The sequence below is a fragment of the Procambarus clarkii genome, chromosome 25 (genome assembly GCF_040958095.1).
Source record: "Procambarus clarkii isolate CNS0578487 chromosome 25, FALCON_Pclarkii_2.0, whole genome shotgun sequence".
NCBI lineage: Eukaryota > Metazoa > Arthropoda > Malacostraca > Decapoda > Cambaridae > Procambarus > Procambarus clarkii.
In genome coordinates, this window is record NC_091174.1 from 2,141,384 (window position 1) to 2,152,868 (window position 11,485).

Below are 11,485 nucleotides of genomic sequence, written 5' to 3' on the forward strand. Positions count from 1 at the left end.
CCTCACCAGAAGAACTACAGCACTATCGAAAAGGAACTTCTCTCCATCGTCCTGAACTTACAGCACTTTAAATCGTATCTACAAAGTGCTCGGTCTACCACCATCTACTCGGACCACAATCCCTACGCTTCCTGTAGCAAGCCCAATTCAACAATCAACGACTTCTACGATGAGCTTTGTATCTGCAGAATTTCAACCTAGAGATCTTCTACATCAAGGGTTCTGACAACATCACAGCAGACGCCCTCTCCAGAGTCTATGAGGTAGAGGCAGCTACACCTACCACTCTACCATCTGAAGACGTAACTTCACCCATTAGAGCAGGCTTCGGGGGAGAGTTGTGACGATAATCTCTTTCAAGAGAGATTGAGCCTGCTCTTCTCTACATAAAGTTACTTATATATACAACAATAAGATGCTACCTTCAAGATACGTCTACCAGTAGCACAAAACGTTTTGACCAGGAGGCAAACGTACCCAAAACTCCCCCCTACTCCACACTCTCTCCATGCCGGCTCCGTCATCAACCAGCAAACTACCATTCCCAGCTTGCCTGCTTCTGATTGGTGACCCGCCGATTGCACACCTGCACCTCTGCACCTCAGCGCCCTCTACTTAGTCGATGTCTGGGCTTGAACCAGTCATTGAAGTTTGAATATCTTGTGCTCTCAAACTGTGAACAACTAACTGATATATGCTCTGTCTATCAGCTGGATGTTTCTCAGCTAGCGCTTTATTCTCAGCACCTGTTTAATCACTTTTCTGTCTTTATCCCAGCAAACACAAATCATCTACACAACGTTCGCCTATCTCTTCCCATAGGTGTGGGAATGATTTGCATTGAGAATGGTGCAGGAGAGCCTTTGAGAAACTTTTACTCAAAAAATCCAAACACAAAGGTTTAATTATAAATTGTTTTTCTACAATTATTTTCTTCCAAATGTAAAACAAATAGTTTTTACATGTTTAAATATAAAATTTATGGTGTTTTTTTGTAAAATTCATTAATAAATTGTGAATGATATATATTGGCTGAGTGAAACCTTTAAAATCCATTTAGTTATAATTTGAACAGAAAAAAGTATTTTTCCAAATTTTCTAAAAATTGCTCTTTTTAACACAATTTGACTCCTTATACATTCCACTAAACACTATATCATGTTTAAATATATAATTTATGTATTATTCTCTAAAATAATTTATATAAATTATATAAGTTGCTGGAAAGTGGTGTTAAAGATTCTGAAAACATTTTGTTGTGTTAATATGTTCTTATTAACTATGTCTCAAGTTCACAGTTTATCAAACAAGAATATTAACATTCGTCAACTCTTAAAATCTTATATGTTATCTTGCTGGTGCAAAAAAGGGTGAATCTTTAGGAACAGCTATAGTATCTATATATCACAAATGGTGTTTTCCCTAACTCAAACAATGTAGGGTTTATTATTCTACACATATTTCTAATGACTCTTAGATGTTTACATTCTCTGAAGTATAATTGTGAAGGCTGTGTCTATCACTCTCAACACAGATTCTTAAACTCGTCTCTGCAGGTTCAACTATATAATTAGTTTCCATTTTGAATCTCCATGGACATTTGTATCCAAAATGAAACCAATGTGGTTTCCTTCAGCGCCTTCAGCCAGCACATTTGCTCATTCATTTCCACAGATTCCAACAAGGTAGGGGATTTACAGAAATTTGTATATTCATATTGTTATATATTAAAAATATGAATGCAGTTCAATATGATAAGACAAATACATGAGTTTATGATAAATTCGTTTTCTGTGATATACCATTGATATGCTCTTTTTTTCTTTAAACGGCAGACTAAACTAAAGTGCTCACATCAACAGATTTGATGTATAAATGGTCAACGCTCAACAGAGTTAGTATAAATGTATTAGTATAAATCTTACTTGTCTCATTGTTAATTCACATTCAATGTCAACTTGTGGTTGCATTGTACAAGGCCAACACAGATGATCGAAGGAAACTAACTCTGCTCTAGTTCCATGAAGTTGCTATTTGGTCTTTACTCAATGCATTGTACATGCATTGTACAAGGCCAACACAGATGATCGAAGGAAACTAACTCTGCTCTAGTTCCACGAAGTTGCTATTTGGTCTTTATTGAAATTTGACAAGGCAGAGTGGCCTGCAACAACTACACCATCTCCACATCTAGTTCATGCTCCAGACATAAATCATGACACTGGTCCTGTGTATCCTGCTGCTGACCCGTCAACACCTGGCCCGTCGGGTGTGAGGCGCCCTCTCTTCACGTCTACACCTAGTGCTGAAGCTGAATCTGATGAAGATAATTCATATTCCACATTAGTGTTTGAAAACAATAGTGAGAGCGACGATTCAGACAGTAGTTTATTGCCAACCCAGAGACAACAGCGACGTGTTGTTATAGCAGAGACTCGCCTGAACTATAAATTGAAACATGAGCTGGTAAAAATCCCCAAACGTCGCAGGTGTGAAGTGTGTTCAAAGTCGGGTATCAGGAAGGAAACTGGTATAGCGTGCAAGACATGCGATGTTCCACTTTGCGTCATACCTTGTAATTACACCACTTATCACAGGAAAAGGGTGTATTGGGTGGACAAGAAATAACCACCTACATCAGCTTCACTCCACCTAGGAACATCTGTTGAGCAACTTCAGGAATCAGTACCTGAAGGAGGTGGAGTGGAGATAAAATGCTCAACTTATTTTACTACAATCGTCTTTGCTTTGGTAAGTACACATAATTGTCTTAGATTGTTTCAGTATTGTAGTCTATTTTCTTAGGAATATTTTGATACCTAAATGAGAACTGTAGCACGAAAACTAAAGTAAGTATACATGAAACAAGAGAAACTTTTTTTGTGGGTGTTGCGGGTGTGAGTTGGAGAGCGGGTTCCGGTTGTGTGTTTTCCGTCATCTCTACAGCTGTGAATTCCAAGGAATTGTATTTGATATGCATATGTCTGTGTAGGGAATTTTATTCCGAACACTATACAAAAAAAAACGGTGTGAAACAAGTATAAACTTGAAAAACATGAGCAAAGTAAAAACTTTTGACGCTCACGGGTACAAACACGCGTAAGATTTTATTCGCCGCAAATTTATTTGACGCTGTGTTGGCCAACTCTACCCATGTTCTTATAGAACTTTCTATTGCGAACACATTGCTATAAAAATGAAATACGTAGCTCCAGAAATAATGTCAGGACAGTGAAATCAGTATAAACATTCAAAGCCCTGCATCACACCAGTGTCGTCCCTGCTGAAATCACGGCTAATGCTTCGCCCAGTTCCCACACTCGTGCGGGTCACCCGATACCATAATTAGACATTGATAGGCATATGTCTGGGTGGGGAATTTTATTGTGAGTTCAGTGATATCAAAATGAGCGCTGTAGGATGACTGTGAGGCTGGCAACAAACGAAAGAGTATGAACATTTACTTCCTGTTTGGGTGTCACGGCGAGTCATCTTCGTGTTTATTTACTTCGTGGTGGGATACCAAATGCTTCGGTGACATTTTATGCATATGATCTTGTAGAGAATTTTATTGCCAACGCATTGATACCAAAATGAAAAACGTAGCTCGAGAATTGAGGTTAGCAGCGTGAAAAGATTATAAACTTTTTTGTGTTTACGCTTGAGCACAACCCGCTTGTTTTTCCAGCTAGTGCCGCGCGCACTAAAGTGTGCATTATACACACCATAATGCACCAGTACACACAATAAAGCCCCAGTACACACCATAAGGAACCAGTACACACCATAAGGCACCAGTATACAAAATAAGGTACAAGTACACACCATAAGGCACCAGTACACACCATAATGCACCAGTACACACTATAAGGCACCAGTACACGCCATAATGCATCAGTACACACCATAAGGCACCAGTACACACCATAATGCACCAGTACACATCATATGGCACCAGTACACACCATAAGGCACCAGAACACACACCATAAGGCACCAGTACACACCATAATGCACCAGTACACACCATAATGCACCAGTACACACCATAATGCACCAGTACACACCATAAGGCACCAGTACACAATAAGGCACCAGTACACACCATAAGGCACCAGTACACTCCATACGGCACCAGTACGCACCATAAGGCACTAGAACACACCATAAGGCACCAGTACACACCATAAAGCACCAGTATACACCATAAGGCCCCAGTACACACCATAAGGTACGAGTACACACTATAAGGCACCAGTACACACCTACAGGTATTTGTTTCTGGTGTGGTGCTCATGGGATCTGTTACAACCTTCTAGGAAGCTTTTAGGGTCAGGATTGACATTACAGTGCAGCGTTTTATATATATAAAATACACATGAGAGTATGTGCAGGGACTTAATATCTAACATATTCAGAGATTTGAGTAAGGGGTCCATATATACTGCCCGGTTGCCTGAAATGCTATATGCCTACTATATTGGCTTTAGGTATTGTATGCACTAGCTCTATCTATAAATCCAACATTATGTTTGTAAATCAACTATGTATGTACTTTCCTGAATAAAATTGACTTTACTCTACACTTATATGCTATGTGGATTTGTTATCCCCTATCGTTTGGGAGAAAAAAAATGACTAATACGTTCGGCGAATGACTTTGACTTCAACTTCACTTTGACTTCGTTCATGTCATCGTATTTTCCGTAATATATAAAGGTTATGACAATGCAATTATATTATTGTGTGCAAATAATTTGGAAATTTCATGTACCCTAAAAATAGTAAAATAAAGAATAAGAATAATTAAATAATTGTTGTAGTAAATTGTCACACGTTCATCATACGCAAACGAACACACAGTGTGGAGCGTCAGTAGACCAAGGTCCGCGCCATTTTAAAACACGGCTTCGAATGTAAGTAATGTTTTTCTCGTACTAACACTGTGTTATGCAATAGATTAGGTCTTGAATTCACAAATTTAGTTGTTACATCTGACAGAGTATGTTAGACGGTGTAATGCTGGTCCATGTTGACGTATTTGTGGGCTTGATTGGTTTACATGTGATGGCACACAATATCGGCACCCCACAACATGCTGTTGAAGTTGGAATGCATGGCATAGGCTCCTCACACAATGTTCTTTATGTGGTCCTCAGGTGATAGTTTTCTATTTAGAATCACTCCTAGATCTCTTTCTTTATCAGAATTCCTTAAAGATTTCTCACATGGTTTTCCTAATGATAGATTGTGGGCTGTAAGGGACAGGTTTGATGTATGGATTAGTTGATAGAAGTTCCAGTCCACCTGTAGACAGGGATCTCACATCAGCTTGTATATTATACAAGGATAAGATTTGATAAATTCATTTATTTGACTGAACACTGGCTCTGTTTAAATCAGAGATTTAAACATACATAGTCTAACCTAGTTCCATAACTAACAGCCATTAGCCATTAGCCATCCATGCACAGCCATCAGCTGGGCCATAGACCGGCAATTTTGCTTTTTTCCCAAGCCGGTCTGTTTTTTTTCGATGCCTCAGTGGCCCATGCACAGGTCCGTTCAAGGGGATTAAATAGCCGTTCTATGGCCCCAGGGTTTGTATTTTATCAAACTCTTATTAGAATAATAGATCTCGTAATAATTTTGCAAAAATAGTGGCATTTACTATTTTAAAAAGCTCGGGTGCAGGGGGGGGGGGTTATGTAAAAGCCTGGTTTGTGCCTCGGAGAGGCTATGGGATCCAGTAAGATCGTCCTTCCTTTCCTCCCTAGAATCTGGATGTAGCAGGTGCTCAATTGTCAAAAGTGAAAAATTGGTTTTGTCTTCCGAATGCACCATTTCTGTAAATTTGCTAATAATCTTTTAAAAATAGTAAATGCCATTATTTTTGCAAAATTATTACGAGATCTATTATACTAATAACGGTTTGATAAAATACAGTAGACTGCCTACTGGATAATAGTTCCAGTCCACCTGTAGACAGGGATCTCACATCAGCTTGTATATTATACAAGGATAAGATTTGATAAATTCAGTTATTTGACTGAACACTGGCTCTGTTTAAATCAGAGATTTAAACATACATAGTCTAACCTAGTTCCATAACTAACAGCCATTAGCCATTAGCCATTCATGCACAGCCATCAGCTGGGCCATAGACCGGCAATTTTGCTTTTTTCCCAAGCCGGTCTGTTTTTTTTCGATGCCTCAGTGGCCCATGCACAGGTCCGTTCAAGGGGATTAAATAGCCGTTCTATGGCCCCAGGGTTTGTATTTTATCAAACTCTTTTAGAATAATAGATCTCGTAATAATTTTGCAAAAATAGTGGCATTTACTATTTTAAAAAGCTCGGGTGCAGGGGGGGGGGGGGTTATGTAAAAGCCTGGTTTGTGCCTCGGAGAGGCTATGGGATCCAGTAAGATCGTCCTTCCTTTCCTCCCTAGAATCTGGATGTAGCAGGTGCTCAATTGTCAAAAGTGAAAAATTGGTTTTGTCTTCCGAATGCACCATTTCTGTAAATTTGCTAATAATCTTTTAAAAATAGTAAATGCCATTATTTTTGCAAAATTATTACGAGATCTATTATACTAATAACGGTTTGATAAAATACAGTAGACTGCCTACTGGATAATAGTTCCAGTCCACCTGTAGACAGGGATCTCACATCAGCTTGTATATTATACAAGGATAAGATTTGATAAATTCAGTTATTTGACTGAACACTGGCTCTGTTTAAATCAGAGATTTAAACATACATAGTCTAACCTAGTTCCATAACTAACAGCCATTAGCCATTAGCCATTCATGCACAGCCATCAGCTGGGCCATAGACCGGCAATTTTGCTTTTTTCCCAAGCCGGTCTGTTTTTTTTCGATGCCTCAGTGGCCCATGCACAGGTCCGTTCAAGGGGATTAAATAGACGTTCTAAGCCAAGTGATTTAAATTTCTTATATGATTTTATATCTGATATGGATGACCTTTTGTTGCATGGGATTCAGTATGGTAACAGAACTATCAACATAAAATTACAATGTGTAATTTGTGATGCACCTGCTAAGGCTATGGTGAAGTCCATAAAACTGTTTTCAGGTTATTCTGGCTGTGACAAATGTGAACAGAAAGGTACTTGGATGGGGAAAATGACATATCCAGAAGTAACAAATTTAACCATTAGAACAGACACACGCTTCCGTAATCAATCTAACTCGCAACATCATCATGGTAAATCACCATTCTGTGACTTGAACATAGACTTAATTGCAGCGTTTCCCATTGACTATATGCACCAGGTGTGCCTTGGTGTTATGAAGCGACTTCTTGTCACCTGGATACGGAAAAACACATTTAAATTATGTAGCCGCCAGATTTCTGAAATTAGTGCTAGATTGGTGAGCATAAAAGATTTTGTGCCCAATATTTTTGCACGTAAACCACGAGGTTTGGAAGAAATTGACAGATGGAAGGCAACTGAATACAGACAGTTTCTTCTCTACACAGGAAAGCTTGTATTGAAAGGTATTCTACCCCAAGAGATGTATGATCATTTCCTTACTCTCAGTGTTGGTATAAGTTTTCTTGTTTCGCCCACATGTATGTCCTTAAAATACGGCAAATATGCTCATGACCTTTTGCTGAATTTTGTATCAAGGTGTGGTGATCTGTATGGGAAAGATTTTCTAGTCTACAATGTTCACAGTTTGATTCACCTAACAGCAGATGCTGAGGAACATGGTACTCTTGACAGTTGTTCAGCTTTTCCATTTGAAAATTATTTGCATCAGCTGAAAAAGATGGTCAGATCAAGTAAAAATCCAATTGTCCAAATTACAAAAAGAATAAAGGAGGCTGAAAATACCATGATTTATAAAACATCTCCAGATAATAAAATTTCTCATAAATTTCCTAACAATGTATATTCGTTACCTGGATATAATTGCTGTGAAGTGTTAAGGACTGTACACAGCCGAAGAAGTGAAGAAAATTACTTCATTGTTAGGGTATATCCTTTTCAAAGCCCAATATTTACTAGTCCTTGTGATTCAAGAATATTTGGGGCCTTCAATGTTAATCCACGTAAGGACTTTTTAAAAAAAGTGTATAGGATTAACACATCAACCAGAGGAATGTTAATCAAGAAAACAGAAAGTACTTATATCTTCTTGTCAATACTACATGATTTATGACTAGTAAGTTTCTTGTGATTGTTTTTGATTCTTGTGCAAGCTGTAGGAATACTCTTTGCTTACATTGCAAACTTTTAACTTTAGTAAAAAGTATTGTTCACCATCATAACATATTAGAATTAAGGTTAACATTGTTGTTTAGTACTATATAAAATTAGTGACTGCTTATTTTCTTAGACACTGTATTTGTAGTTTTATGTATTTAAAACTATTTTGTAAATATTTTCTATACAATGCTAATACGCTTCCACCCCTGACAGAATCTTGTGGGACCAACAAGTCTATCTACAGGCCGAGTACAAAACCTTCCCCTCAAACTCCAAGACAAGACAGAACTGAAAGCTCTCCTTTCGAAAAATCTAGTAAGTACCGATTTATTATGTGTTGATTATTTTTTGTTATACATACAAGAAAATACATTGAGGGAGAGTACAGACTTGAAATTTTACATTCTTGTAAAGCAACTAAGTAGATGATGGTAGTATCATCAAACAATACAGGTTTAATCATGTTAGAGACATAAAGCAGATCATTGATGTATATAACAAATAGGAGGGGTCTAAGGATGCTGCCCTGTGTCACCCCTATCATAGAATGGGAGAGGTTACATAATTGAAGGCTACATGACAGTAGCCCATTTGACAGTGACCTGACACCAATGTGTCTGTCACTAAAATAGGATCCACTAAGGATCAATACATATATCATATATATGCAACACTAAATGCTTGTTCTAGTAAGCCTTTTTTTTTTGCAGTAACAGAAAAAATGGAATACATAATGAAGGAATTATCAAAATTGACATTTTTATCAGGGGATATCCTGAATATTGTCAAAATGACGGAAACCCATATGTCAAAAACACATGGAGATATACCAATCCTGGAAGACATTCTTCCATCCCCACTTGAAACTGTTGAGCAGGTGGAAAGTCTGTCACATGAGCTAAAAGTTAACAGTGAATATAAAAAGAGTATGGTAAGTGTTGCTTAATTCTTTTAGCCTGAGTATGGTAAGTGTTGCTGAATTTTTTTAGCCTTGTACATATGTCTTTTGATTAGTTTTTTTGCAGATGAAGGAAGGTGGGGTGGCACATAATTGATTGTTCAGTGTTATGTTTAAGGTACAAATAAAACAAAAGCAAAAGTTACTCAAATTCGTTGATTTTTGTAATAGTTAAGAAGGAAAATATTTTAATGCTATTTATTTAATACAGTTGGAAATTAGAAAATCTAATGTTGAGATTGAAAGATATATATTATTCTCTATTACCTTACAGCTTATGCATTATTTTAACAGGTCCAGACGCTGTCTCAAATGGGCGGTGCAAGCTGTGGAGACACAGTGAGACGAATGATGAGGAGGATAGGGACCTATGGGGTCTGGTCTCAGTATTCACTCGTTGGGCGCAAGAGGAAACGTGTCTTCAAAACCTTGGATATTTGTAATGTAATAATAAGTACGTAAATTTGACATTTTTTTGGATTATATATGTCTGCATGTATTATGTATTATACTTGCATGCTTGTTAATGACTTGTATTCTAGTCTTGTGGGTATCTCCTTTCTCCTACGGGCCAAATGCTTTGTTCTTACCTAGCATTTTGCTTTGTTTGGGTATGAATGTTTGTGTACCTTCATTGTATATTTTGCAAAATTTGCCATATATCTCATTACTCCTCTGCCTAGCAACAAGTCTGTCTAATTATACTCAATAACTATTTTTCAAAGTTCCCCATAGTGTCCTTTATTGAAATAGAGTTCATGAACCGTTTCAATATCCTTATTTTCTTCTAGATTATATCTTAAAGTATATTTAAATGTTATTGTTATTAAATGTTATTGTGACATTGCATTGCAATTGAGCTGCGTTGTTAACCATTCTGTTCATTTCATGAGTATATTTTATTTTCTATTTTTTCATATCATTTTTTTTATCTGTTTTTATTTTTCAGTGATGGGAATATCAGATCATTTGATGTTCCCATCAGAAAATTGGGAAAGTCAGATCTTTTGATGTTCCCAATTTTCAGATGGAAGCATCAGACCATCATGGAATGCATGGGATGAGGTAGTTTAGAATGGTGGGGAGGACGAGAGGGGGGATGGTGGGGAAGACGAGGGAACAGAGGAGAGGGTAATGGTGGGGAGGACGAGGGGACAGGGGAATGGAGAATGCTGGGGAGGACAAAGGGGACGAGGGGACGGAGGAAGACTGGAGAACAGGGGAACACCTAAATAAAAGCCAACAATGTTATTACTCTGTGGCTTCTTGTCTCCTGACAAAAAGAATTATAATTATATATATTAATTAATTCTTATAACTTTCCAGAAGCCTGTATCAACACCCACACTAATGCAACTGAAAGAGATGTTGAGACAAGTATTGCTGATATGTTGAAGAACGCCCCAAACAAACACGGTGGAAACAGATACAAGGTAAAGTTTGCCAATTTGCTGTAGTCTAATTCAATCTCTTTTTAGTAATCTTTGTGAACATTTATGCTATGAATAAGATAAAATAATGTAATTGATTTTGACTAAATATGTAGATATATTTAATTTTCTGAGCACTAATAATGAAAGAAAACCAAAATAAGAGGTGGCTACTATCTCTAATAATGGGCTGCAATAATACAGGATATAATAATATATATATATAAATATATATACATATATTTATATATATATATATTTATTTATATAAATATATATATGATATATATATTCTATTCTATTAGTCTATTCTATTCTATAGTTTTATATAGATTCTTGTTTTAGTTTTTTTCTATAATATGGAAAGGGTTTTTAATTAATAAATTAAATATTATATAATAAAATAATGTATTATTGAAAACAATTAGTAACAAACAATATTTCATTACAGGGTGGTGAAGCAAGAATACATGTGCATCACATAGCAGAGTCGGATATGACGAATAATGAAAATAGCGGAGAGCCTGGTGCATGGCATACCGCTGAATCTTCTCTAATGTCTATATAGAAGAATCTTTGTTTCTGTGTGTATATATGTATATATATCATTAATAAAATACATATATATATATATATATATATATATATATATATATATATATATATATATAACCTATATATATATATATATATATTTATATATATATTTATATATATATATATTATATATATATTTATATATATATATATATTTATATATATATATATATTTATATATATATATATTTATATATATATATATATTTATATATATATATATATATATATATATATATATATATATATATATATATTTATA

General features: G+C 36.1%; 1 long non-coding RNA gene across 1 annotated transcript; it reads left to right on the forward strand.

Annotated features, from left to right (window-relative positions):
• The first annotated feature begins 9,494 nt into the window (after positions 1-9,494).
• LOC138368389 (uncharacterized) lies at positions 9,495-11,217 on the forward strand. Its single transcript, XR_011229573.1, has 3 exons — positions 9,495-9,650; positions 10,523-10,629; positions 11,078-11,217. It is a non-coding gene; the product is annotated as an uncharacterized lncRNA (long non-coding RNA).
• The last annotated feature ends 268 nt before the right edge of the window (positions 11,218-11,485 follow it).